This window comes from Malaclemys terrapin, chromosome 8 (genome assembly GCF_027887155.1).
Source record: "Malaclemys terrapin pileata isolate rMalTer1 chromosome 8, rMalTer1.hap1, whole genome shotgun sequence".
Classification (NCBI taxonomy): Eukaryota; Metazoa; Chordata; order Testudines; family Emydidae; genus Malaclemys; species Malaclemys terrapin.
In genome coordinates this window covers 94,710,911-94,738,291 of record NC_071512.1, presented here as the reverse complement: position 1 = coordinate 94,738,291, position 27,381 = coordinate 94,710,911, and the positions used below count along the sequence as shown (strand labels likewise).

Sequence of the window (27,381 nt, the reverse complement as noted above, 5' to 3'; positions counted from 1 at the left end):
TATATCTTCTGGGCTTCCTGCCCCCTGCCACAGCATGCTAGACCATTGTCAAAAAACTAGCCATACTCGCATGAATATCTGAAAGGTTAGGAGGTTCCTGACTGTCAGATAAGATGAAATCAAATGAGTCTTGAAAAATCTCTCCTCCAAGATGGTGATAGTAAATGAGGCCATGGAAGACATCTCTTTGCAAGAAGGTTGACACAGGAATACCTTGAAAATACAATAGATACAGCACAAATAGTTTTCAGAAAACAATCCTTGGCTTTTCTCCCCTTCCATTAACTGGTAGTCCCATCCCACCACAGTAGCATCCTAGTGTGTGGGGCATATACCTAGTATGTTTTTATAGCTGTTCCTTATCCTTAAAAAAAGCTAAGTTACTAGTTATTCAATTGTTGAGTAATATGAGTTGACTGTTTCTTTCGGAGACCATCAGCATTCTACCTGGTCCATCTGGAAAGTGTGTCTTGATAATCTCTTCAGCACCGGGTGGCTTGGTTATCTTGCAGAGAATATAATCATCACTTGAGTCAAAATCAGATGACATCAACATATGCTTTTCTATGAGGACTGTCTTCCCTTCTGCCAGCTGAAAGACAATGAAAGACAATGGCTCATCAGGAATGGTGCACTGTCATCTTTAGGGAGGATGTTAATCGGAAACTTGTGCCTTCCATCAAAGATTCTGAAGATTGCATAGTCCTTGGTTGCATCACTATCACCATGCTGAAAATGAACAACTCCATCTTTGTGATCTTTAACTGTGAATTTGAAGCCTTTGCCTCCTGTTATATAAATGCAGGATGAGAGTTACCATGTGCTGTGTCTATCAACATAAATCACCAACAAAGTTTTCACATCTGCGCAGCCATGACACAAAGCTTCTACTCCACTATGTAAAGGCTTGATCCAAAGCCTCTTGCAGTCAACAAGACCCTTTCCGTTCACTTCAATAGGTTTTAGACTAGGCCCAAAGTAGTAAAATGATAATGTTTTCCAGAGATACACTGTATTGTAATAATACTTACTGACCTTGATTGACAATTTGGAAACCATGAAGATCTGCACACTGCAAACAGACAAGGAAGCATGCATCTAGGAATCACTCGAACTCAAAGAACTGTTTTTTTAACAGCATTAATAGCTCCTCATAAATATTTTAAAACAGGTTTATGATTGTTAAACAGGCCCTTATTAGAGCAAAATGATACTTCAGCTATTACTGGACAAATCCATTTGCTTATCTGAAGTTTCCCAAAAATGAAGTATTAAAACCATAATAGTGTCCCTCCTCCCCCTGCCACACACACAGAACACTAACAAATTAAATGCTCTGAAGTCACTGTGAACAATAATCTCCCAGGAATCATTTTCCCTTATTCTCTTTTTCTTCAACAACCCCTATGAAATGCTGCCTTGTCTGGTTTGGTCATCCATCTATTTTATATTTTAAACTCCTAGGATGGGGGGAGGATCTTGGATCAGACTGAGGGCCCTTCAAAACAACTGGAAACCGAGCAGATCCAACCCATGCATAGGGGAATCTTTAGGCAGAATACAGCCACTGGAGCAGCTCCTACACCACCTCCCCTCCTAGCTTCCATTGCAAAGGGTATTTCAGAGAGAAAGGGCATATGGCTGAGTATTTTTATTTCCTAGAAATTCCCAGCTGCTGAAACAGCCACCTGGAGTCTGTGGGAAACAGTGTAATAAAAAGCAGCCTGAAAAGTACTGAGGTAACACTCAAGGAGTGAAAGTTGGCAACACTAATATCACAACAACAGAAGCAGCATAAAGGAAGGAGTATGTGTTCAGAGTAGCTCTACTTGAAAAATTTCAAACAAAACAATAGTGTTAAGCAAGCCAGAGAGACTGCAATGCATCATGGGAGATGTAATATGGCTTGATTAACATCAGTAGGGAACTAAATGTTTCATTTTGGGTCAACAAGCAGAAATGAAATATTTTGATTTGTGAATGTTAAAACATTGTGTTTCAATGGGAAGTTTCATTCTGAACCATAATTTTTCAAAACTTTTCATTGCACAATTTTTTTTAATATTTTGATTTTTTGATCTAATTAAAGATGAAGACCACGGATGAAACATCAGAATTTCCCATGGGACAGAAATTCCATGTTTCAATCAGCTCTACTCAAGAGACATTTGTGTCTAGAAATGCACTACGGGCATGTGTTTGAAAAGGTTCTGTGAATTTAATGATGGATGTCTGGAAGCAAGTAACTGATGCTTCAGGAGAGGCTGCATACGCATTGCTAACATCAGTTCTTCACAGTGAGATTATTGGGGAACCAGTGTTGCAAAATCTGAATTAGATCCAAATCTGAACTCTCTCAAATGTCAGGGATGTTCAGATCAGTAGTTCCAATTCAGGTGCATCTCTAAAATGAGGCCGTGTTTAAGAGTTTCAGAGAGCTGGAGGGATACATGAATCAAATAGTAATCCAAATCTTACAGATTCTTACAGTTTCAGGGAACTTTAGCTATTTTATCCAGAACATCTGAAAAAGAAACAAAATATCAAACCTGGCCCAAGGAAGCGGTTGGGGTATAGGAGGGTTGGTATTTTGTTCTGGGAAGCTCACTGTGAAAAGCGAAGTTAAGCAACCTGTTCAAAATTGAATAATCAGTTCATCAAGACAGTTCACACGCCTTCATGCCCATCTGTGATGCAGTGTACCTCAAACTGTGATCCATCCGTGCTGTGGTTCTTCCACCAGCTGAACAGCATTAAGTTTATCATTGCCCACAATCTGAAGGGTATCCCAGGTAACTGGATATGACTGAACTTCCAATAAGTCAAGCCCTATAATGTACACATAGCAGCATAACAGTTTAAGGGTAGTTCATAAGGATTTGGAAGACTGTTCTTAAAATATTATTCAGCAGGTGGTACAGCAAAATTACTGAGGGCTAAATCCTCCCTCTTGGACCCAGCTTAAACAGCTGGGCTTGGTGAAGGGAGATTCTATGGGATTGTAAAGAGAGGAAGGAGTCATTTCCCCAAGTTGCAGTGTAGATCTGCTGAGACTGCAGTGATCACCCTGTGCCTCATGCCCAGAGTGAACAGATGGTGGGTCCACTTCCCCAACATCCCATTGCACAAGGACACAGAAGGAACCTTTTCAGAATCAGGATCTGCAGTGTGCAGGGAGTGCAAAACCCCCTGCATAAGCTCCCACTCTATCCAGTCTGTCTGCTGCATGTCAGAATTGCACACAATTTGCTGCATTTAAGTCCTCCCTGGCACAGAAGAAGAGGGCAAGATTTGCCCTTAGGAACAGGAACACCAATTCAGAAGAAACACAATCAGCTCAAACCTTTGCTCAGTCAAACCAAACTTGCAGAATTTGCAAGCTTCAATACATATCTCAAATTTGTGTTCTCAAATCCTGAATTTCCTTATCCTGCCCAGGACAGGATAGAAAAATCAGGTAATAGTGCTGGAAAGACTGTTTTTAAAGTGTTCTCAATAAGAAATAAAGGTAAGTACTGAAAATCTTGCAAGAAAGCCTGTGCTCATGAGATTTCCAGCTTACGTTTAGTAAAGCATACTTTATATCATGCCTTAACTGTGTTAACATTAATGTGTCTGTATTGTACCTTTGACATCTTCTTTAGGCTGAACAGCTTTTGCTAAGAGGAGGAGATCTTTTATTAATATATATGTTTCTGATGGAAACTTTGTAAATGCAGGGTTCACTAGAACTGTGTTAATTACCAGGTAAAAAAAGATTCCAACACTAAAACAGGCAAGCTGAGTGATTACATAGTCCAGAAGATTGTCAGATATTAGTGATCTGTTGTACTGCAGCCTGGAGCCTTACAATTCTGTTTGGCCTGGAGGAGAATTGCTTGTCTGCGGGATGAAATCCACTAAGTAGCAGAGATCCTGTTTAAAAAAAAAAAAAAGCGCTTCCTTCTTGCCAGACATGAGGAATTTCAAGGCTCCAGTACGGTAGGTGACTGTAAGGGCATATTATTAGAACTGGTAACTTTAACTACAGAAAGTCAACTTCACAGAGTAAGTGCAAACTGGAGTGAGGCACATTTATGTTCAGTAAATTCCAGCAGCATCTCATTTTACTTGAAACGTGTTTATCTTAACCACAGAATCTTTTGGGTTTTGTCCATCAGGAGTTTGAAGATTTGGCTATATCTAAAATAAGAAAAAAACAAAAACAGCAAAACCAAACCAAATTCTCCTCTTGCTTACAATGGCGTAATTCTACCAGTGAGATTACTCTGGATTTACACCAATGTAAGAGAAGGGATTCTGGATGCTTGTTTTTCTAGCACCTGCCAGATATGTACAAGAAAATAAAATGAAATACAACATAACAACTTAATTATCTTAAACGACAGATATAAAAAAAATGAGGAGGCCCAATTTAAAAATAGACGGGGAGAGGGAAGGTAATTACAGAGCTATGAGTAGTTATTCTGTAGACCCCCTGAGGAATCTACAGGACCATAGTGCTAGTCTCAACACCAGAGATGTGTCTGTAGCACAGATTGTTTACTGTACACGCCAAAGTATTGTGAATTCATACATTTAAACAACCTTGGACCAAATTCCTCTTACTCATGTTCCATGCAACCCTTGGAGCACATCTTATTGAAAAATGGACCATGATAGGAGAACTGCTCATGAAGGCACTATCAATTGCTCGATACTCAACATAGCAAAACAAACACTCCATGAAAGATTAATGCAACATTTGGCAACTGGCAAGCTTGCTGTGGATGCAGGTACAGTAATTCTGACCAAGAGCACGCCAGGTCCATGCCTCACCTCATAGTTCTGTCTCTCAGAATGAGTGATGTTGGGTGGCTGATAGGCAATCTTCATGTCGTATAAATCCTGCCGAGTGAAAGATGTAATGGCCTTGGTGTGGTCCTCCAGATGGGTAATATACCCCTCTAGTGAACATTTGGTAATGCTGAACACTAATCTGTCTTTTGGGGTTTCTCCAGCTTCAGCATCTAGAGCTGCTGTTGTAAGTGGGGTAAGAATAAACTGATCAATCTCCAAGATGAACATGGATATAAATGCAGCTTGGGCCTGTGTATTTGGGATGGCTCCCTTTATCCCCACAGGAATCCAAACATTTTCTGTAACATGGATATAAATGCAGCTTGGGCCTGTGTATTTGGGATGGCTCCCTTTATCCCCACAGGAATCCAAACATTTTCTGTCTACAAACAAGAAAACCCAGTTAATCCCTTTGCAAACACTTCTGCAAGAGGAAATATATTTATATCCAGAAATATATATATTGCAAGTAATTTTTGGGGACCCATCACCAGATTTAAAACAAACAAAAGGAAGTACTTCTTCACAAAATGCAAGATCAACCTCTGGAACTCATTGCCAAGGGATACGGTGAAAGCCAAAACTATAACTGAGTTCACAAAAGTTAATGGAGTCTATCAATGGCTATTAGCTAAGATGGTCAAGGACACAACTTCATGCTGTAGGTGTCCCTAAACCTCCAATTGCCAGAAGCTGGATGATAGGGGATGGATCACTCAATAATTGCCCTGTTCTATTAATTCCCTCTGTCCCAGCCACTGTTGGAAGAAAGGACACTGGGCTAGATGGACCATTGGTCTGATCCAGTATGGCCGTTCTTATGTTCTTACCATAGTACCTGGGCTCTATTAAACAAAACGAAACAACTAATATACAATTGACCATTAAATCCCTTTCAAACTTTGCCCCAAACTTTTCACACCTACAACTAACAATACTCAATAACTGAAAAGCAAGAAAAAAATCAAATGCACAATGCAACAATAATAAATTGGCACAGGCTCTCAAGAATTGCCAGCCAGAGCAAGTTCTAGAGCAAAGGACCTTCAAAAAGAATGCACAGCCACTCACCTTGGCCATGCCCCATAAAGGAGTCAACTTTATCTCCTTATCACATATACTAAAGACTGATGGAAGATCTAAAAGCAGCAAGGTAGTAGTCCACTGGATAGGGCATTCAGTTGGGAGTCTGGAAGCTTGGATTCTATTTCTACTTCTGTCACAGACCTGTTGTGTGATCTCAGGCAAATCATCCCCCCTTTTTTTGCTTCTGTTTCCTCTCCTACATTTTGTCAGTCTGGGTCATTTATTCTGTAAGCAGTTTGGGAACAGTCTCTTACTATCTGTTTGTATCATTCCTAGCAGAATGGGACCCTGATCTCAGCTGGAGCCTAGAGTGCTGCTGTAAATACTACTACTAATAATAAATAATAATGGACAGCTGATCTCTTCCCGTGGTCATCAAATAAGTAAGTTCAGACTTGTGTCCTACCTAGGTCTAAAGCAAGACCAACAGGATTCAAGGAAGGTAGAGAAATCAACATATAGCTTCAGTTAGGTCAACTTCCACCTTCTCGATTTTCTTCTTCAAAAGGGGAAATCTCTAGCCAGGGTGGAAATGGCAAGATTGTTAATCTCAGAAGAGTGGGTGAAATCCTGGCCCTGTTGAAAACAGTGAAATTTTTGCCACCGAATTCAACGGGGCATGGATTTCACTCATAGCCACTGGCGCAACTATTGCTTGCGTTAGAGTGGTAGGCAATTTGACATGGAGAAGGAAGGCAGGCCTATCTATAACAGGCCAAGCATGCTCCATTTGCCTTTTTTTTAGCCATGCAAAAGTCAAACAAGAGGAGATGTGTTTTTACTGCCCAGTCCTATTATTTTTTTTTTAATTAATGGAGATATCCTATCTCCTAGAACTGGAAGGGACCTTGAAAGGTCATCAAGTCCAGCCCCTGCCTTCACTAGCAAGACCAAGTACTGATTTTGCCCCAGATCCCTAAGTGGCCCCCTCAAAGATTGAACTCACAGCCCTGGGTTTAGCAGGCCAATGCTCAAACCACTGAGCTATCCCTCCCCCCATTAATGCTTCATACTTCCAGCCAGTGCTCACTCCTCCAGATAACTTGGCTTTTGGATGGGTGACACTTCCTCCTCTCCTTCCCCCTTTGGCTCCAGCAGCTTTTACAAAATTTGCAAATGTGAATATTTGAGCAAAAGTGGCTTTTTCTCTTTTTGCAAATATTTGGTTAGCAAAATAATTTCATTTAAAACAATTATTAAAATTGCTCCAGTTTCATAGGAGTTTTGTAAACTTGAAGCAGGCAATGTCAGAAATTGTGTGTGTGATGAAATCACTAATATTTCTATCCATTGCACAGTCTCATTAAGACACTTCAAAATGTGAGTCATGCCAGGGTAATGCCACTCGCAGGGAGGATGAAGCCTGTGACTTTCTACTCGTGCCCAAGGGTGCACCCAAGTTAAGACCAATAATTCAATATGGCACAGACATCCAGCTGGCAGTGTTTTATTGCTTTTCCGAGTGATTGTCAAAATCGGTTATCTGCTCTCACCTGTAATGGACATTGGCTCTTTTTTAATCTCTGTTCTCCACCCGGATGGGGATGTAATCTGTGTCAGGGGATAGGGGGCTGAGGTGTTGATATTGGAGTTGCATCTCCAGGAAATCTTCACAGTTGGTCTTTAGAATATGCACTTCCTTTGATCCTGGATGGCAGGCATTAAACTATACATTTAAGTCAAACAAATCTTACGGCAATTATTGCATCACGATCTTTTGATTGGCCAATAATTTATATGAATTTGTAATTTAGACTGTAAGATCTTTGGAATAACTGTAGGTACTCTATACAAATGCCCAGATCTTGTACAGATTTAGGCATGTAAATAACTTTACCTATCTAAGTAGTCCCAAAGACTTCAATGGGACTACTCACATGTAATAAATTAAGCACATCCATAGGTGTTTCAGGATTGGCACCTATGTTTGTACAGTACATAATACAATGGAATCCAGAACCTAACTAGGTCATCTACATGCTACTGTAATTTAGTTATTATAGATTATTGAAATATGGGGAGATTCCCCCTATACAAAATTCCATTTTTTGGGTAGAAAATAAAAAACTGAAATGTTTCAATTTGGAAATACCTCTTGCAGAGCCTATGGAAATTGTTGTTTGGGTGCCTCCTGATCCCATTCTCCTGTCCTCCACCTCCCATGATGAACCACTGTGTCCCCTGTTGGAAAGGAGAGGTAATCCATCATGGGAATCACTGGTCAAGAGTTTTGATAGAAAATTTTCCACAAGCCCTAATCTTTAAATAATAATCCGAACCAGATAACCAAATACTGCATCCTACAGTATTTCAAAATGAAATTCTTCACACTGGTGAGAAGATTTGATCTGGATCCTTCTGATCCTGTTATTTCTATCCGTTAGTTCTACTGTTATGCATTTTTGTAGAAAGAGTTAACCATTCACCAGCTTAAAAACACAAGAAAATAAAATGTGTGTTACTCTTATTTATTTTCTGTCAGTCTTCTACAAGAAGGGGAACACAGTTTGCCTTCATCTTTCTTCTATGTTCAGGACTGAATGATTCTTCAAACAACATTTTGTTTTTAAACAATTCTTACATCAATAAAACTACTTGGGATGCTGGCAAGATTCCCTTGTCTCTGGAGAATTCTGCACTTGTTCTATGGCCCAAAGCCCCATTCACGTAAACTCTGCTCTACAGATTTACTACTTTTGCATGAGGAAATTTGGAAGATGCAGAGCAAAGTTGGAAAAGCTCCCACAGCACAACTTTATTTTATTGTTAAGAATAATACAGCACATACATTTTTAACAAGATTTTAAATAAAAAGAAGCTCTCTCCGCCCCACTAAAAAAGTACTGTAGATGTATTGAATGTTTTAAAATTCATCACTTGTCCTTGCTCTAGTGTTTTTCAGAAGCTTGGGTACATTTCCACTCCGATGGGATCCTCTGCTACAATCTGGACAAAAGCAGGAAGCGAGGTCTCAGAAGACGTGATCCTAACGGTGCAGACCATACTTAGCCCATTAGCATTGTACTTGAAAGTCAAGACACTTCTGTGCACTTGCTTAGATATGCCAAGAAACTCAGAAATGTCTAGAGAGCTTTTTCCAAACTGAGTAATACTTGATTTTGGATTCCTGATCTCTACATGAAGAACAAAAGTCTCGATTATGGTCTCCAGTTCAGTAACCCCAGATGTGAGAGATTTAATATTGTATTACATCCTATATAAAGAAATGCAATTTTTTTTAGCCATTTATATAGTGACCTACGAATGCATGTATTGTACAACTTTACTTTCGGCAAAATCTATATTGTAAATAGACAGTCCATAGGAAGTGAGGGTGCTCAATGCCTCACAGAATCAAATTCTTAAAAATAATAGTTTGGACTTGCATTATGGTCCAAATGCTCAGCTGCCACAAATCAATAAGTCGATTTACAGTAGCTGAAGATATGACCCCAGACATTTTTGGTTCCCTGGGATCATCTCTGTAAATACTAATGAAGGTTCAGAATACCTCCCAGAAACAGATAATAGATCCGTTTTATAGTTGGGAGAAGTAAATCACACAACGGTTAAGGGACCTGCATAACCTTACAAAGGCAATCAGTGATATTGCTGAGGATAGAACCCAAGATTCCTGACTCACATATCTGTGCTCTACCCCCTAATGACTATCATTGCTGAACTCGGTAATATCCGATCAATACTTTCAATGCTGCTTCCCGGCATGCTGTTCATTGTCTTAGCATTCTCTTAAGATCTATGCAAACATCTGCATCTATGCAATCTATGCAAATCATTTACAAGACAAGATCTTGTTTCTATCTTCAGTGCACAAGCATTTTAAAATAAAAATGTATATCAAAGAAACGTTCAAATACTCTGACATTGTGCGTGGTCTTTGAGAAAGACTTGTACGTCAGAAAAACTTAGGTACATTGCACCAAAGTAAACCCTTGGGAGATCACTGTGAATTTGAATTTCTGCTTTGCTGTTAAAACAAGATGTAATTTAAAGACAAGAAAATCATTGCCTGTTTCCTGGGGGAGATGTGTCTTTGAGGATACTAGCTTATGCTTATGGTTTCATTAACACGATCTTTGCTTCCTATCAGAATTCTACATGGCAAAATTCACCCTTGTGCAGAGACCTGGCAATGCATCACTTAAGTCCTACTTAAGACCTCAAATAGAGCTTAAGCGGTGCATGGGCCTTGTACTTGCTCTTTGCACAGGAGTGAATTTCACTCTGTGGTACTATACTCGTCCTCTTCCCAACTTATATTAAACTGGTAGGTTACCTTTGAATTCATATTTAAGAGGAAAAATATTAGAAAACCTCTGTTGCACTAAATGCTGGTATTGTAACACTTTATCTGTAACTGAAAGCTCTTCATCTCCATGTCACATTCAAATGGAGCTATCCAAGCATGATTACATAGACCAAAGTGGCTCTTTGTGAGTCTTGGAGAAGGTCTAACTTGAATAGGGGGAGGGAGGTTAATAATGGCTGGGATTTTCAAAGATATCTAAGAATTTAGGCATTCAACTCCTGTTGGCTTTCAATGGGACTTGGTGCCTTATTCCATTAGGCCCTTTTGAAAAGTCCAGCAAATAATAATGGGTCAAATAATCACCTTTATCTCTATATGTGAAGGGTATGAAAACATCAGTTGTGTGAGGCGGGGGAAGAGAAAATGCCTATAAGACATCATACCTCCCTGTTCCCTGACCTAGCAAAGGGCTTACCACAAGGATGTCAGGTGGCTATAACACAGAAGACAGCTTGGAATGGGCCTTGGAAGGTTTGCTAACAAGGCATTGCAATCTACTATAGAGTTCGTAGAGCCTGAGAGAGTGTCCTGACTCGTTGTACCCCTTTTTCAAATTGTGAACCTACGTTTAGAAGGACTTCCACAGCCCAGGAGAAGACCTGTTGGCAGAGCTCAAGCAGACCTAAGCTTGAGGGATGAGGTACAGGGGTCTAGGAAGCAGCATGGTACTACAGAATGGCCCTGGTCTCTGGCAGCTCCCCTGAGAGCCACCAGTTTGAGGATCATCCTGTAGAAGGGAGGGGCAAACCTAACACCACCTAACACAATAACGTGGTTGAAATTTCACAAGGGCAACCAACCTGAATTTCCTGTCCCCTATAGGGATTTTTCCATGCTGGGGATCGATTTTGGATGAAGTTTCTACTGTAATTTAGAATGCTGCACCACGTTCTGAGCAACCTGGGCAGGAGGGATCTTATAAATAAATGGTGAATATTGGGGATTGTAAAAGGATTACAGTCCTGATCCTACTCCAGCTGAAATCAATGGCAAAGCTCCCATTGATTTCATCTGAGCTGGAGAAGGATGTAAATGAACATACTTTTTCATCTAAAAGTCACTCTAGAAGGAAAATAACAAACACATATTTAAGTACCTTTGACCAAAAACAGCAACAACAAAAACCTCACTTAATTTCACAGATCAGCTTTGATATAATTGTTTTGTTTTTAGATTTTCTTCTTACAGATTAAAATTATTTTACTCAAATACACATACAGGGACAAGGATTTTTGCTGTACCTTAACATTCAAATTTTGTAAACGAATTTCAGGTTTTTTTTTATTGTTATGTTCCCTGAATCCCAGCAAAGGAATATGCTCTTGAAAGGAAATTACTTACATATCTGCTATTTCAGCACCAGTGAGAACCTACCTGTAAATTCGCAGCCTCACGCGGTCCTCTTCCAGAAGTGGGCAGCCATTATGAATATATTTTACTTCATTGGGCAAGAAATGGCCATCAAATATCTGTTAAGATAAGTGGCATCAACAAACTGATACACATAATTTTATGTAGTTTTATCAGTCAAATCCTGTAGGCTTTAGTCAGGAAACCAGTGAAAGTTTTGCTTGAGGATTGGACTGCCAAATTGGACACATACTACACTTTAAGGATAAATTGTCCAGTTAAAATGATCACACAAGATCAAGTAAAAAAGTATTACTTACCACTGTGTCCATTATTTCGCCCACTTTCATGGAGATGTCTTGAACAGGACCCATTCACTCTAGAAAGAAATTTTCCCTGGGTGCAGGGACTACCCAATCAATATTGGGTGACATAACTACAGGGCTTATTGCACCTTTGTCTGAAACACTTGCTGCTAGGCACTGTGAAGGACAGGATATTAGACTAGATGCACCCATTGATCTGAGCCTGTATGCAATTCCTATGTTCCTAATACGTATCAAACCATGTCAGGGAAAGCATCTCTCTCCCTCTTTCATTCATCATAATTCGAATGGCATTTTTGCTGGGAATTTCTTGGAAACCAGAAAGGTCTATAAAAAGCAACAAAGAGTCCTATGGCACCTTATAGACTAACAGATGTATTGGAGCATAAGCTTTCGTGGGTGAATACCCACTTTGTCACACTTCATCGGGGCATCTGACGAAGTGGGTATTCACCCACGAAAGCTTTTGCTCCAATACATCTGTTAGTCTATAAGGTGCCATAGGACTCTTTGTTGCTTTTTACAGATCCAGGCTAACACGGCTACACCTGAGAAAGGTCTCATTAACTTCAACGTCTCTTAGTATCTGAGCAGCACTTGGGGAAGTTCAATCTCTCAATACTTGCCCATCCCTATATCTCCCGTCAGGGGCAGGGCTTGTTACAGAGAAAAAGATGAGGCTACAGGATGGGTGTATAGGAGGAGGGGTGCAAATTGTGCAATGAACATCAAAACTGTGAAGATGGCTCTTATAAAAGGGCTTTACTAAATGGATGGAGCAGTAAAAAGTAAGTAAAGCATCGACAAATCTCCCCGGTGCAGCACAGCAGCTACCTGGGAGAGTGCAGCCGTTGCTCTGCACCGGGCAGCATCCTAGGCACTGTGGCCAGAAGAGGAGAGACTCTGGCCCCGCCCCTTCATCTCCCTGACTGATGGCCCCTTGCCCCTCCCCCAGGCAGTAGAGGAGGGGCATGAGACCCTTTGGACCCCTCTCCCACCCCAACCACTGTGCATCTCTCCGGGGAACACTGATTAATGTATCAGTCTAAGCTGGTCTCTCTATTGACTTCAGTTCAGATGAGCCTGCTGAAGTTAATTGCCAATGGGCTTTGGTCGAGCTAATTTACATTTCAAACAACAGAAGCAACTGGTCAGAAATCCATCTGCATTGTGATAGTTTTGATTCCCATGAGAAGGAGCACTTACCTGAGGTGCAAGTTTCCCCACTCTTTGTGTAACTGGCTCATTTAAAACCACCTCTACCTTACAAGGGTTCCTCTCTTCGGGGACATTAAAACGTAATTCATTATCAGTCACATACACCACCCGTCCCCTTTCAACACTAAAGTCTTTATTTACTAAGACAAGTTTTGCTGCTTCCCCATGTCCAAGATGCACCAGAAATATCAGAATATCCAACTTCAGAAAACTACTCACAGCTTCCATCTTTTGGATTCAGCTATTTCCTTTTATAAGGCAAAGAAATCCAGTGGATGAAAGTAATTAATTTCTGCAGTTACCGAAGCCTTTTTCGCTCAAGAGAGGCTTGAAAGCTCTTGCAGCTTTGCAGATATTAAAGGGCATTTTGCTTCCTTGTTTTATTTTCAAAGTAAAAAAAAATACAACCCATTTTCTCTCATGCTGTTGTGGTTTCTTGCTCCATATCACCCAGTTGCCCGATTGGCTACAGTTGAGTAGTTCACAGGTGTTGTTGGGTATTACAGCAGCATAGTTTGCAGTTCATTTGACAAGCATTCAACAGATGGCGATCATTCCCCTGGTGTTCAAAGAGACTAAGGTCACTCTATAGGGAGAAGAAAGAGATGCTGAAGTGAAAAAGTAGCCTACAATAAAGTAAGAGAAACCATGAGATCTTTACCTCAGAAGCAGAGGGGAGACACACAATAATGGAAATGCTAGCTTGATTCCAACAATATCCAAAGGGTTGGTTGGAGAGTTGGTTTCAAGTAAAAAAGTTAATACGTGGAACATAATAATTATCACAGAGCATATTGCACAACCTGCCTGCCCCCTTTCTGCATATAGGATCACCATTATTTGGTACTGTGCTCCAAGGCCTATGCAACACTTATATAGTGTTTAAATGGTACATAAACCCTCTGCACAGGGGTGAATTTCACCCCAAATGTGGCCAAACTAGTCCACTATAAAAGTAACAGCTCACACATTGAATTTATTATAGTCCTTTAGATAAGTGTATCCTAGCTTTTAAGAGTGCTCCCTATCTAGAGGTTCTTTATAGGTGAGGCTTGTCGACATGGGGATGCTCAGTAAAGTTAATCCAAATTAACTAAAATATGTGAATTACAACTGGATTAATTAAACTGCATTAAACTCCTGTGTGGAGAGACTCATTCAGAACTGAAGTGGCCTTAATTTGGTATGCCTTAATTAACAAAGCTAAACTAAACTGAGACCATTTCAGTGTTAAATGAGTGTGTTCACATAAGAGTTTAATGCAGTTTAACTAATCCAGTAGTAAATCACATCTTTTCATTAATTTGGATTAACTTCATGGCGTGTCCCCATGTAGACAGCTCTAAAAATACTACACTTCAGTTCCCATCTTCATTCTGAGTACACTCAAACAACCCATCTGTGTCATGTACCTCCATACAAAGTGGGGCTAATAATGCATAACCATTTTCATAAAGTGCTTAAAAGTCCTAGATAAGTGCTAAGCTTTGTTAATTATAGTGTGAGCTGGTGGTTATAGCATCAGTCTAGGACTCAAGCCTCCTTGATTCTATTCCTAACTATTACTGAACCCACTGTGTAACTTAAAGTAACTTAAAGACAAAGAGAGTTACAAAGAGACACCATATCAACAGTGCTAATTGCCTTAGCCATCGGGGCATCCTTTCTTTGATTTACAAACTAAAATTCATAAAATTCTAAAAAGGATCTCTAAGTAAATGTTCATGTCCTGACCCCAAAATAATTCAGGGGACCACTCAAAGCTTGACAAGACATCTTATGTTGTGCCCCAAAGATCAGTAACCTCTGGCTCTTGTGATCCACTGGAGAAATGTTAGGCTTTCTACTGAGAACACCCCACCGCCATTTTATGAGTTCAGATGTTGGAACTGCCAGCAGGAGTGGTACAGCAGATCATAACCATTTTAATAGACTCTCTCAGATATGGGACTTCACACATCATAACACCACCTTGAACTGCACTTGGAAACAACACATAGCTAGTGCAGACTAAGGAACATTGGTGTTATATGCTCATTAGTACCCACCCCCATTCAAGAAATGAGTCACCAAATTCTAAACCAACTGAAGCTTCTATGTGCAGCACCACAAAGCGAGCATTATAGTAATGTAGTCTTGAGGTTACAAAAGCATGAATTACTGGACTGAAGTCCTAAACAGAAAGAAATGGTAAAGCCACCCTCCACACTGCATCATTTTGTGACAGCCTCAACCCAGACTGAAATTCATGCCTGCAATTTTGCACCATGCAACTTTTGGCATGTTCAAAACCATTTTCACACATGTACATTGGGTAAGTATATGAGCAATTCAGAGACCACATTCGAAACTGTAGCCCACTGGCAAGTGCAAAGAAATTTTTTTCCAAGCAATTAAATCTCAGAGCTGTGGAGGTTTAACAAAGCCTGTTTTCTGTGTTCATGTATTTTATTAACAAAAGCCTGTTTTCTAGTTCATGCCAAGATCTATCATACAAACATGCAAGCTTACAAGGAAGTTGTATTTAATTTAATGTGTGTGTTTGAGTCTTCAGTTAAAAAAAAAAAAGGCCTTCAAAGTTGGCAATGTCCCTTCATTTCAGCTGTACATGCTTCCATTAAGAAGTCGCTACTAAAGGAAATTATTTTTCCATTTGACAGAGGAAAAGTTAGGTCTGTGCAAAATGCATGAGTGAAATTCATCCCCAGACAGGACGAACAAGCCTATGCACTGATTAAATCCCATTTAAACCCCATTTTCATCACTTAAGTGATGCATAGGCTTTTTCCTGGCTTCCACCCATAATGTACTTACTACCATGAGTACACCCATTGAAATCAATGAGATTACTCACTGTAGTAAGCACTACTCTCAATAGTAAATCAGTGAGATTCTGGCCCTATTCAAGTCAATGGAAATGTTTCCATTAACTTTAACGGAGCCAGGATTTCATGCAATATATTCAGGATTAGGCTTTTAGATTCCAATCTCACAAAGATTTATGCATGTGCTTAATTTTAAGCACGTGGGTAATCCCACTGAAGTCAAGTAAATTTCAAACTTCAAAGCAATTATTATAAATTAAACAAACAAACAGTAATAAGTCACCAGGACCAGATGGTATGCACCTAAGAGTTCTGAAGGAACTCAAATACGAAATTGCAGATCTACTAACTGTGGTATGTAACCTATCACTTAAATCAGCTTCCATACCAGATGACTGGAGGATAGTTAATGTGATGTCAATTTTTTTTAAAAGGCTCCAGAGATGATCCTGGCAACTACAGGCCAGTAAGCCTAACTTCAGTACCAGGCAAGTTGGTTGAAACTATAATAAAGAACAGAATTATCAGACACATAGATGAACACAATTTGTTGGTGAAAAGTCAACACTGCTTTCATAAAGGGAAATCATGCCTCACGAATCTATTAGAATGCTTTGAGGGGGGTCAATGAACATGTGGACAAAGGTGATCCAGTGGATGTAGAGTACTTGAGCTTTCAGAAGACCTTTGACAAGATCCCTCACCAAAGGCTCTTAGGCAAAATAAGCAGTCATGGAATAAGAGGGAAGGTCCTCTCATGGATCAGAAACTGGTTAAAGGACAGGAAACAAAGAATAGGAAAAATGGTCAGTTTTCAGAATAGAGAGAAGCAAATAGCAGTGTTCCCCAGGGACCAGTACTGGGACCAGTCCTATTCAGCATATTCATAAATGATCTGGAAAAGGGGGTAAACAGTGAGGTGGCAAAGTTTGCAGATGATGCAAAATTACTCAAGATAGCCAAGTCCAAAGCAGACTACAAAGAGATACAAAGGGATCTCATTAAACAGGGTGACTGGGCCACAAAATGGCAGATGAAATTCAAAGTTGCTAAATGCAAAATAATGCATATTGAAAAACATAATCCTTACTATACATACAAAATAATGGGGTTGAAATTAGCTGTTACCACTCAAGAAAGAGATCTTGGAGTCATTGTGGATAGTTCTCTGAAAATATCTGTTCAATGTGCAGCAGCAGTCAAAAAAGCCAAGAAAATGTTAGGAACCATTAGGAAAGGGATAGATAATAAGACAGAAAATATAATGCCACTATATAAATCCATGGTACACCCACATCTTGAATATTGTGTGCAGTTCTGGTCACTGCATCTCAAAAAAGATACATTAGAATTGGAAAAGGTACAGAGAAGGACAACAAAAATGAATAAAGGTACGGAACAGCTTAAAAGACAAACCGTTCATCTTGGAAAAAAGACGACTAAGGGGGGATATGATAGATGTCTATAAAAGCAAATAAGGACGTGTTATTTACTCCTTCACATAGCACAAGAACCAGAGGTCACCCAATGAAATTAATAGACAACAGGTTTAAAACAAACAAAAGGAAATTTCTCTTCACACAACACACAGTCAACCTGAGGAACTCTTTGCCAGAGGACGTTGTGAAGGCCAAGACTATAACAGGGCTCAAAAAAATAATTAGATAAGTTCATGGAGGATAGGTACACCAATGGCAATTAGCCAAGATGGTCAGGGATGCAACCCCATGCTCTGAGTGCCCCTAAGCCACTGACTACCAGATTCTGGGACAGGACAATAGGGGATGGATTGCTTGATGATTGCCCTGTTATGTTAATTCCCTTTGAGGCCTCTGGCATTAGCCACTGTCAGAGGACAGGATACTAGGATAGATGGACCACTGGTCTGACCCAGTGTGGCCATTTATGTTCTTAAATTAACTTATGTTTTTAAAAACACACTAAAAATACCTTAAGGTAGGTCTACAATGCACACTTCTTTCAGCAGCATAACACCCCCAGCGCAGATAGCCCAGTAAAAGGCTCTGGCAGTGGGGAGCTGCCGAAACATTTCCCCTCTGCCGGAGTGTTTCACTGACAGGTGTAGCTACACAGTGTAGTATGGATGCAACTTGCTTTTCACTGCAGCTTGGCTATCCATACACTACACACCGCCAACACTGGTGTGTAGGGTAGATGTAGCTTTAGTGTTTTCTCAACATTACATATGTACACATTATACACAGATGTAATCTGTAACGCACACATAATATATTAACTTTCAGCATTTATTAAATAGCAAGATAGATGTATGATTTCCCCATCCTTCATTTTATTAATTATAATAATATGCAGATATTTGTACAATTTAGTTTGCTTTAATAGGAGGGTTTTTTAGTTCAACTTACAGTTTATTTTCTAAGTTTTTCCCTACATTTTTAAAACCAGTAAAGACTAATTTTCATAAATGATATATTACAAACCAGGCCAATTGCTTGTTGTATCAGATTTGGAATGTGTTGCTATACCTTTATTCTCCTGAGCATTACAAGGTTCAGTGCTGGAAAATAGTTTGCACTTCATTTGTCCATGTACTAATTTTGAATTAAAGAGGTCCACATAAATCCTTCTAAAAATGATGCAATTAAGTCTGGACTATTTGTAAAAAGGACATGTGGCTGCAATTATAATGGCTAAACATCTTGGTAACACATTGACTTATTAGTGCCATAAGTAGTTTGTGAAACACATGCTGAGTAGTCCTCAAAGGAATAAATCTTAACAGTGAGCTATGTTTTAAAATTTTAAAAATCCTGATAGTTTATCATGAGTTTTAAAAATTATCAGCATAAAATTTCATTACCCTGCCAGTTCTACACAGGGGGGAGACTCTCTATATGAGGAAGTGGCATGGGGCAGGGAGAGGGAGATACCTTTGATGTACCAGTTCCCCTCTTCCTCTGGACCCAATGCTGGGAACTTTTCAGGTCTATGATCTACTCTGGGGACATTCCTCCCTGAAAGTTGGTAGAGTCCCAGGGGCACCTATGGCTACTGACTGGGAGTGAATACCAAGGAACCATACCTGTTTGGTTTTTTATTTCACATTTGAGCAGTCACTTACCATTTTGCATACATTTACTGTATTTAGGTCTTATCAGGGGAGCAACTTAGCCAACATACAAGCATAAAGCAAGAGTCAGGCTCTGAGCCAAAAAGCTAAAGCCCTGAATTTCAGCAAAGCACTTAAGCACCTACTGCAGTTGGAGTTAAGCACATGCTTAAGTGCTGAACTGGGGCCTAAACATGTAAGAGAGAAGAAAGGAAAAATTATCAGCCCCAATATCTATTTTCAAATTTGCCCTTTCTTAATTTATTTCTGATGTCCCAATCTTTGCTGTGTGTGTCTATTAAAGGACTGAACCAAGAAATGTATTTTGCTATTTGTATTTTGCAATTTGAGCCAAGAGTGATTCAGTTTTGAAAAATGGTTACTTTTGTTATCTGCTGTATGATATTGTAATGTTGCATAGAAGTATGCCATGTATACACTACTATAGTGTGAAATTCCTCCAGCTATGGCTGGTCTTCTTTATCTCTTGCTAATCTAGTATGACCACCATCATCTTGGTCAACATCAGGGACTGAACTAGGGACATCCAGAACTAAAAGCACAAATTTGTATTGCTTGGGCTAAAGGACCAGCTCCTGAAGCTAGGAGTTGTAAAAGGCTCTCGTCTTCTGTAGGCTCACATCTTCTAAAAGGCTCACATCTTTTGAGACCGTAGGCCTTCTACATCATCTCTCTCACATTGGAATATTGGCAAGGTGGCCATGTGAGAAGGAGACCTGAAGATGTTATAAATGGCAAGAGTTTTCTAGGCCTCAGACCTTGATGGGAAAATTCTTTACTACATGAGAATGACATATGCACCAGGAATCTTATTTGTAATATTTCAAGTGCCTACTGTTGTTTTTTTAAATTGCAGTCTGAATGAGATACAAGGAGAATGACATAACATAACATTAACTACCTATCATCTCTCGTTTACTACTGAGTGATCAACTCCCATCTCCAATCGAGTCCATGATACCAGCTTCCATCACCCCCTTGTTAAATTTTCAAACAAGCACCCTCATGATTTCTCCCATACAGATCCACACACTTGGGAGGAGCGCTCCATAAACATACCTTTATCCTCCTCCTCAGGGCCGGCTCTAGGCACCAGCGTTGCAAGTATGTGCTTGAGGCAGCACCTTTCAAGGGGCGGCATTCCGGCCCTTTGGGGCGGCACTTTGCTTCGGCCGCAGCACTCCGGCTTTTTTTTGCTTTTTTTTTTTGCTTCAGCAGCGGCACTACGGCTTTTTTTTTTTTTTTTGGCTTGGGATGGCAAAAAACCTGGAGCCAGCCCTGCTCGTCCTTCAAACTCTCCTTTGCTGTAATTCCTACAAAAAAAACTTAACAACACTTAGGCTGCTGGTGTGCTGAGACCGCTGCCTATTGTGCCGAGTAATATTGTCTCCCTGTTTCTTTGTTCTTCCCATCTGTCTGTATTTACCTGTTATTGTCTCATACTTAGATTGTAAGGTCTTTGGGGCAGGGACTGCCTTTTTTCTGCATTTGTACAAGGCCTATCCCAGGGGGTTCTGGTCCATAACTGGGGCTCATAGGTGCTATGGTAATATAAATAGCAAACAATCACCCCCAACATCTTATCTATAGCATCTGCAAATGTAAAGACAAAAGTAACTGGAAATCTCATTTGCCTTTCAACCCTCAATCCTTCTGGTTCTCTGCTTTATTCTCTAACATTGTAGAAAAAGCTTATTTTCTTCATTACATGCCTTTCACTGAACTAGATCAGAAAATCCTTCTAATCTCCAAAGGGCTCATTTCCTTTAGAATTAAGACACTGAGTCAGTTGTTTCTTTAGCTCCAGTGACCTTTCTTTCCCCACTAGCTAGGGGACTTGATTTTTTCCACAGGAGAACATGTAATATAAACATAATCAGTCCTTTCAATTCATGTAGTTCTTAGCTCCAGCAACAGCTTCCTTTACTTTGAGATTTTCTGATAGAGACTCTTTCTAAAGTAACATCAGGCCTATAGCAGAAGTGTGTGTGTGTGGGGGGGGGGATTAAAAGACCTTAAATCCTAACATTCACATAATGCCAAGATAAAAATGCACCTGGACCTTGTCATTGAAAATTAATATAAGCCAAGGTATGTGATACCCTGCTGCTAATTAACAGAGTCCTATTAGATTCCCCTTTCCCCTTACACTAATTAGTTTAGGGGGGAAATTCACACACACACACACACACACAGATAAAATATCCACAGGACTCCATTGTTAAGAACAATACTTGCAGGGGGCTGGGTAAATGTGTGTGTGTAATTTTAAACACCTGATTGCCTGAAGCATGCAGGTGTGGGAGAAATGTTGACTAAGTAGTGCAAGTCTTTAAAACTGCCATCAGTTTGCATGATAATTCAGATTTCTCATTAGTAGTATGAATAATTTATCTGCAGCCTCATAAACCAGGAGAATGATACTTTTGTTGTCTACTGAACTAGCAATGGGGTCACTTGCCACCAAAAAGAGAGAGAAAATTCTAAACAATAAAATCTGCCATTTTAAAGCATCATCATTCCTTGCCAGAACTTTCAGATGTTTTGTAAAGACACCAGTTATTCTAGGACAGGACATTCCTTTCCATAACCTAGAGAAAGCTTCACAAAGCATTTAATAAGTTTTTAAAAGCTGTTCTTGCTTTAATTTACCCCCATTTGCTTCAAATAACAGTTGCAGTACGTACTGATTTTTTTTTTAAATATAGTATTAGTATTTAAACATTTTCTAAAATGGATTTCAAGTTAGCTTGAGGAAGTTTGAAAGTCCTGTAAGGAATAAATATTGCTTCTAATCTTTCAAAGTACAAACTGTAGCATTAGTGTTATCTGCTCTTGCCAAATGTAAAAAGCATAGTGGTCTTTAGGCACCCAGCAGTGTTTCTTGGAAGGACAATGAAAGAGTGAATGGCAAAAGCCTGCCAAAAGGAAAATCAAAGCCATACCTGCAAGCTGCAATACAGCTCTAGGAATCCCTTCAGACTTTTCTTTTCATGTGTTTGAAACTGAAACTTTTCAAAATGCTGGTATGGTTCCTTAAAGTCACTTTACTTCTTAAAACCAAACAACTTGGGAGGGGGGGAGAGAGAGAAAGAAAGAAAGAAATAGGCATTAAATGTAATTGTCCCAAAGCAATCTCTTCAGAGGAAAAGAGCCTTAAAATGCAGGAAATCTGTCTAACCCTCTAACTATTCCCACTCAAGCTGCCCCCTAGTCACAGATGTTACTGATTCAGTTAGATAGCAATTCCAAGCTCCCAAAACAGATTCCAAGTGAGAAAATAGGAAAAGCCATTGGTTGCTATTAGATACGCATTCTGAAGAAAAAAGAAGTATGGGCAGTGAGGAATTTGTGGCCTGGATTAGAGGTTCCATGGTAATTAAAGAGTAATGACAAATAGGATATCCATTGACCTACTGAATGCAAAGCCAAGGAGGTGAAAAACTCAGGCTGCACTGCAAATTTGTAGGGAAACATGTCAAATCTTTCTACTGAGATTTACCAACAGAATTTAAAAAACTCAAAGTAATATGGTTTGAGGAAATATGATAGGGTTCTACTGAAATTACACTAAAAATCAAGACAATTTAACAGCAAATGCTAAACCTGCTAGAACAGTTTAAAAAAATCTTCTATAGAATTCTGTAGCAGAGATATTATTTTCTGAGACATTTTAGTGTGGTCTCAAAAACAAACCAAAGAAAACAAAGGGATAAGCTGTTTTCGGTGAAACTGTGTAACACTATTCCCTGAGGACTGCCCTGTAGCGCAATCATTCCCTTTTTACAACTGGGCCCCATTTTTATCAAAGCAAAAGAGAATAGGCTCAACCGTCACATGTTTCCAGGACAATATATATCAAATATTACTAAAATGATAAAGTATATGCATTTATAATAGTCTTGCCATGACATGTTTCAATGAGATAGACAAGTATGTCTGTGTGCATAATTAGCATGAATTATAGCTATTATAATAACCCCTGATGACACAAATGCCCCACCACATAGTGAGAGACAATCCATGCCCTAAAGAGCTCATAATGCAAATAGTCAAAGGACAGGTGGGGAAAGAGAGTGGTAGAAGGACTGATTCGAGGTCACGCAGGAGGAAGGAAGAAGAAGAGTGGGATAGAGCAGAGTCCCAGTCCAGTACCCTATCCACTAGAGGACACTGCTAACGCTGATGTGGTAAAACTGACCGACACTGGAATCTACAAGACACTGACGGGGAAGGAGGAGCTGAAGGGCTTTCCTCCAGAGCCCCTATCCTTCCGTCTGTTCCCAAACTTGGTTTCTCTCTCACACACACACACACCCAGCAAAGCCAGCCACTTCCTTCACCTCCCTCATCATCTCCACACTTTGGAGAGCACTGAAAGTAGAGTATGGGAGAGTCTCTCTGCCCACAATGCCAGCATCATAGCGGCTTCTGGCAGCCGTGCAGGGAGTGACTGTAGGAGAAACCCCGATGGTCCCTGCAGCCCTGCTGGATACATGAGAGAGAGAGAGAGACACGTGTTGGAGCTGGAACAAGCACACAGGGAATTTCATAGAAAATCCCAGCAGCCAACTGCATTTTCTTATCATCAAGATTGTAAATAAAAAAAGACAGACAAGCTCTCAGGCCCTACTCAGAGACTATCCAGTCCCCATCAGTGCAGCCAGGCCCTTTAGTCTAAGGAAACCAGCTCTAGCTCCCTAAGAGTATCTTTAAATAACGGGCCAAGTACTGACCTCACACCGGTTTTACATAAGTATAACTGTATTGGCTTTAAAGGAGTTATTCCTGATTTACACCTGTGTGAGAAACTGGCCCTATGATGATCAGCTTCAAAACAAATCTAACTGGTTTTTGACAGCAGTGGTGTTTTATATACTGTCCTTTTAAAAGAGGAATTGATAGTCCCTGTCAGGAAGGGTTTCCCTAACTCCCAATGCAGAGTTCACTTTACCCATGTGAAGCTCAGCGATCAAAGACAAAGATCCTCTCATGGCACGGCCTTTGGGATAAACTGTGCCAGTATATTACAGTCCTGCTCTGGCTAATGTAATTGGCTCGGAGATCCTGATCTGTGTGAAATGAAGTTTTATTTTTGGTCCGTTTCATATTTCCAATCACCAGCTGAGGAAACAAAGCTTTACAACATTGTAGGTATTAATTTGGTGGGGAGGCATATACACAAGCTCTAGGTGCCCTGGCAATTAGCTAAATTTACAGTTCAGTTGGAATGAGTGCAGCATAACAATCCTCCTGCACAATAAAGCAATTTAACTTGACCAGCCAGTATATAAAGCAACATGTTATACCCCATTCCACCCAACTCAAAATCCCATGCGATCAGCCTTCCTCTTAAACTGTAAGTTACTTTTTTTTTTTTTTTTTTTCAGAAAACTCCCAGAAAAATCAGTAGCTTTGGACTGTTTTATACCAAGGAGGCAGAGGGACAAATGCCAGAGCCAAGGCATATTTGCAGAATGTTCTGTTGACTGTCCTGTAATGAGAACGTTTTTACCGAGTGACTCCACGGAGTACAACGGCAGCAGTATGGTACAAGAGCATTCTGTGGTACTTTTCTACAGGTTTAAAAACAGATGATGCACTCACCGAAAACAACTTATAAGGTATTCAAACTTCAGTGCCTAATTCACTGCACCTCTCAATTATTTTAATTGTACCTAAATATTTCTGATGGGAAAACACCTGAAATAAACTGCTTGTGAATAGTTCACTGATTTAGAAACTAGTTTATTATTCACTCATCATGAATATTCATGCGGCTGTTTGGTTTGCAAAAATGTTTACACAAGTCAGACTTCAGACCTGTTGCCAAGGTATTTTTTAATCAAGAAAAGAAATTTTGTTTTATGGCAAAAAAGAAATTTGTTTTGAGCAGAAGAGGAACTAGTATAATCAGATTCCAACTGGTCACCCAGCTGCAGAACAAAAAACAATGCCATGTGACTGAGGACACCATATAATCCATAGCTCAAATATCCACATAAAATCTATCTACATATAGTTATAATTTGGAATAATGAATACATTAAAATTATGAACAGGAAAAAGGGGCTACATAATCATTCAGCCAGCTCAAAGGATAGAGATGAACTGAACCCGTCTGAGAAGAGGACTTAATTTTATCCACTGTGTGTCTTTCAGAAGACATCACCACAGAGACAGCTTGTTTATATATCGGTGGATACCGTATGTTGAACCCGAGAGTCAAAATGTCGTGACATATAAACAGAAAGCTTGAGTACAGCTGATGCCCTCACTGCTTGAGACAGTTCCTTTGATGGGTAAAGAGGTTAACTTTTCCTGAGGAAATGGGGAACTGGATCACAGATGGGTAACTGTTTGGTTTCAAGCTAAACTATTGGGAGAGCTAGTGGGGCAACAAAGCTAAATACTCTTCCACAATTTACTCTGCCTTCCTGAAGTTCATTACTTTCTTGAAGGTGTAACGAAAAAGAACAAATACGATGGAAAATAAAGTAAACATTCTTGGCTATTATAAGCCATAGAGACCGGCAAACTTCAAAAGGTTCAGAAGATTGCCACCCAACATCAGACTGCACGTACTGAAATCTCGTTCAAAAGTCCTTCTCATGAGAGTCCCAGTGTTTTCTGATTTAGGTCAGACTGGGATATACTGCAAAGACAGGTCTTCCTTCTGTAGACTCAATGCCTTGGAAACACACGTACTTCACTTAATACAAATGGATAGCTATATTTACTGCAGTGAAACTACTTGTGCACATAAAGATAACCACATGCATGAGTGTTTAGAGGATCAGGACCACATTTTGCAGCTCTAACTTCTACTCCCAGACAGAACCCAAAAGTACAAAGAAAGATGAGATTATAAAGATAACAAGATAAAATGTGACTCTAAAAAAAACCCCAAAGAGTTCCATTTAAATTTGAGACAAGGGTACAGAGGGGATTCTAATGTTAGACGAGTCATTTCACTCATCCTGAGATGCAATGGAGCGAATCCCTGGCAACTTCTGAAGGATTAATAACTCCCTTTCTCTGAAAAAGCTATACAATGAGAGAGCTGGATTTCTGGACAAGGAAACAGCTGCCAAAATAATTGGTTTAAAACCTGTTAATTAAAGCTCAATGCAAGATTCAAACCAAGGCAGGCAAAGCACACAGCCATATTCTTGTTTACCCATTAACATAATAAAGTGGACTTAAAGGCATTTGGGGATGAAGAGAGAAAATGTTCAAAGGGGCACACTGGGATTAATGGGATGAGATAGACAAGGAACACTGAGCTGGAATATCATGAAAACCTTTCTGACATTGAGATGTATTAGGCTGTAGAGATTCTCTCAAGGAAAGTGGAAGAAATCCTTTGACTTGGCACACAAAATTAGACTGAATAAAATATAAGACAATGTATTGTATGGAACAGTCCTGCATTGGCAGAAGATTGAACACATAATGATTATGGATGATTCATTTTGATAACACCTCTATGATAGGTAGACACTTTACCGGCAGGTATGAAAACAATGCCCTGCCCCCCCCCCCCAAGCTCAAACTATACAGGGATGGATTGTAGACCATTTAGCCAGAGCCTGGCAGGTAGGAAGGGAAACAGGGCCAAAACTGCCCCAAGAGAGCACATTAGGAGCCATGACACCTTCCAGAATTCCAAGGGGAAGGCACAATCTGCATCACCCCTTGGGATGATGAAGTGTGCTCCTTTTTCCATACCCAGCCAGCTCCATTGGCCACTGTGGAGGGAGGGGTAAATGTAGGGCTGTTCCCATACTCCCTACCCCTTTTAAGAAGATTAGCACTGGAGGAAGGAGCAGTCTTCTAAGCGCAGGGTCTGCAAATGCCTATGGTCCTTGGCCCATAATGTACAAACAAGGGATGGGACTGGTAAGCAATAAAGAGCAATTACTGAACCATGATACAGAGCCTCTCTTGTTAATTCCAGAATTTTCATATCAATATTTTCTGTTTTATTTATATATTATTTATAGCTATTTGATGAACTGCCATCAATTAGATAACACTTCTCTTTGAGGGGTCTTGGAGTGAACAGGAAGACCTATCTTCTATGATTATTTTTGTTTATAGAGCTGGACAAATAATTTGTGAATATACAGGCAACATTTTTCAAACAAAATATTTTGAATGATTTTCCCCTATTTGCCCAGCTTTAAACTGGGTGAATAATTGGGAAAAAGAAACCTCTTCATTTATTGGAAATGTAGCATAAAATGCATTGCGGCCATTATCTCACAGATGCTTATTTGATGAGTTGTAATG

At 39.9% G+C, this 27,381-nt stretch overlaps 1 pseudogene; it reads right to left on the bottom strand.

Annotated features, from left to right (window-relative positions):
• The window catches only part of LOC128842467 (FRAS1-related extracellular matrix protein 1-like), a 97,132-nt pseudogene extending 74,859 nt beyond the window's left edge, over positions 1–22,273 (bottom strand).
• Positions 22,274–27,381: the final 5,108 nt, after the last annotated feature.